Source organism: Mya arenaria, chromosome 11 (assembly GCF_026914265.1).
Source record: "Mya arenaria isolate MELC-2E11 chromosome 11, ASM2691426v1".
NCBI lineage: Eukaryota > Metazoa > Mollusca > Bivalvia > Myida > Myidae > Mya > Mya arenaria.
This window is the reverse complement of record NC_069132.1, coordinates 38,912,149-38,915,811: the sequence shown is the minus strand read 5'-3', so window position 1 is coordinate 38,915,811 and position 3,663 is coordinate 38,912,149.

Genomic DNA, 3,663 nt, shown 5'->3' with positions numbered 1-3,663 from the left:
TAGAACTACAACAAGGGCCAATGTTCTTATAGTTATGACCAGTGACGCACACATGCTGCACACGAGAATGTTCCTTATTAGAACTACAAGAAGGGCAAATGTCCTTAGAGGTATGACCAGTGACGCACACATGCTGTACACGAGAATGTTCCTTGTTAGAACTACAACAAAGGCCAATGCTCTTAGAGTTATGATCAGTGACGCACACATGCTGCACACGAGAATGTTCCTTATTAGAACAACGACAAGGGCCAATGTTCTTAGAGTTATGATCAGTAACGCACACATGCTGCACACGAGAATGTTCCTTATTAGAACAACGACAAGGGCCAATGTTCTTAGAGTTATGACCAGTGACGCACACATGCTGCACACGAGAATGTTCCTTATTAGAACAACGACAAGGGCCAATGTTCTTAGAGGTATGACCAGTGACGCACACATGCTGTACACGAGAATGTTCCTTGTTAGAACTACAACAAAGGCCAATGCTCTTAGAGTTATGATCAGTGACACAGAAATGCTGCACACTAGAATGTTCCTGATTAGAACTACACCAAAGGCCAATGCTCTTAAAGTTATTATCAGTGACAAAGAAATGCTGCACACGAGAATGTTCCTTATTAGAACTACAACAAGGGCCAATGTTCTTAAAGTTATTATCAGTGACACAGAAATGCTGCACACGAGAATGTTCCTTATTAGAACTACAACAAGAGCAAATGTTCATAATGTTATGATCAGGTATGCACACATTTTGCACACGAGAATGTTCCTTGTTAGAACAACACCAAGGGCTAAAATTCTAAGAATTCTGACGTGATACGCAATGTTCTTTAATCTGCGATATTGATATTACTGACATATTTGTGGGTGGGGTTAAGATGACGATGACCCCACCCCCGTTTTCTGTACGCGGTATTCAGGGCTTTTAACAAACTAATTGAGACGGAAAGCGGTACGTAGAAACCCTTTCTTATTTCCCTACGCTATTCGGTACGCAGACTCACAAAAAAGGATACTTACTACATATCTACGCCGGATTCGTGTCGGAAATGAAGGTTTATTCAGTATCGAAGAGGAACGATAGGGGGCTATACTAAGCACCCTCGTATGATTTATGGGTAAATTTTACATGATTATTTATTAGGTTTTACTCAAGTTGAAATTTTTAATTACGCGAAAAACGTTTTCTCTATAAGGCAGTGATAGACAGAAAGTTTGAAATCGCAAACCGGTTTTTTTAAGGATTCGGACCTACGTAACAAAGAAACTTAGGCCATGTTACTCAGACTCTGCTATCTGAATTTAACTACTGCCAATTATAATCAGATAACACTAAGAATTCGAGGGGTCCCAGCGAAAAGGTTCTATCTTGTACTTTTTTTTAATGTCACTAAGAACCTTTTTGCATTCACCCCTCGAATTGCAAACGGGGAAGCTTTATAAACATAAACATAAAAAATCCTGGCTTCCAACCAATTTTCTACACGATCATTTAGTCAGAAATTAAATTTTATTTTACAGATAAATTAACACTAGATTTAGTTACATGAACAACAATACTTAAAGGTTTTTCATACGTGCTCCTGTGGGTGTGACGTGTCCGCCAACGCACGTGCACTGGTCGTGCTCACAGCCAATCACAGCAGGGTCGGCGCACGAGATTTGCTCGCTACACAGCGACATGTCGCCGTGCTGACACTGCGTTGCTGATGTCATGGCTTGTTGTAGAAAGATAAATAATAACGTAAACATTAAAGGTAAGTTGAAGACGTGGTGATCTCCCCTGAGGAGTAAGAAAGAAGTTACCGCTCATTCGGGACATCTCGGCCATTTTTCATCGAAAACAACCTCTGAAGAATGCTGGTACATCGTTAGAAGTAGTTCGTAAAATGTTATAAATAGTATTATTTAATTGTAGTATTTGAACGTGCATTTTGTTTAAATTGATTGACAGCGAAGTGAATTATTGCATGAAAAATATGATTTCCCAAAGTAAAGTTATAAAGTTTAACTGCTAAATTGAAATTACTTCACGATCTACTTGAAGCGTAGTAAAATGTAAAGATTTCTGGCATCGTCCTCATTATCACCACCACCATCACCACTTCCACTGACACCACCACCACTTATCTATGTCTTCATGAAGCAGCAGCATTGACATACGTCTAAACAACGAATTCGACAAATAAATAGCTTTTGAAAAGTGACAAAAAGATTCGATAAATAATAATTTCGCAGAACAATAACGTAAGTTTAGAATTACCGATAATAGTCAGCACTGCGGTTAAAGCAATAAGAACGTTCATCGTGTTTCTTATTTTGCTATATTATATCCGTGTGTAACAATTGCAACAATCCTATCCCTGCCGTCTTAATAGTGAATTCTTATCTTTTGAGAAGCTTATCTCTGCGGTCAGTTAGAGGACCTAATAGATATGTATCGAATGCGTTAATGTAAACGAATTGTTAAAGGTACTAGACTTCAGATAATACAACTGTCAGAAAAAAAGAAATTGTCAAAACCTTACATAAAATTGATATCGTTGTGTACAGCGCAATTACTTAATTACTGATGTATCATATCGCTTACGACACATACGTGTATATCTATCAAAGTTTCTGCGTATTCTTCCAATTTGAAAATTAACTGGGTTTGTCTACCACGGAAATTCCAGTTAATTTAAAAATAGCGTCGGTTTATGTATCTGTACTAATCACGTGACTTTGACATGCTGAAGATACACGGTACTGGGAAACTATCATGCGCTATTTTTAAACGTGTTAACTCAGCTGAGACAGTGCCAAAAAATTAATTAATCACATTAAGTGATGTATTATCGGCCTCATACTAGCTCGTTTTGACACATATAGTATTGTTTTTTAGGAAATACTGTATTTGCCGATTTAAGAACCATCTGGTGTCTAGTCCCTTTAATACCGCTGTAACTCATACACTAACATGACATTTAAGTACTGTTGAAAAGTCCTACGACGTTTTGTTAACTGCTGGATTTACTATATAGTATATAAACATAAACATGCAAACATTGTGACAAATGTCGTTGCTTTTCGTACAACAACAATAACAACAACGACACCAATAATTATAATTATGATAACAACTAGAACGAACCTAATTGCGCTTAGTTTTAATTTCATCATTGAAAAGCAATTAAATCATCCCAAATATACAGTTTAGAATATGGCATGCAGATATAAAAACATCCCAAATATGGCATGCAGATATCAAAACATCCAAACTATGGCATGTAGATATAAAAACATCCCAAATATGGCATGCAGATATCAAAACATCCAAACTATGGCATGTAGATATCAAAACATCCCAAATATGGCATGCAGATACCAAAACATCCAAACTATGGCATGTAGATATCAAAACATCCAAACTATGGCATGTAGATATTAAAACATCCAAACTATGGCATGTAGATATTAAAACATCCAAACTATGGCATGCAGATATCAAAACATCCAAACTATGGCATGTAGATATAAAAACATCCCAAATATGGCAGGCAGATATCAAAACATCCAAACTATGGCATGTAGATATTAAAACATCCAAACTATGGCATGTAGATATTAAAACATCCAAACTATGGCATGTAGATATAAAAACATCCCAAATATGGC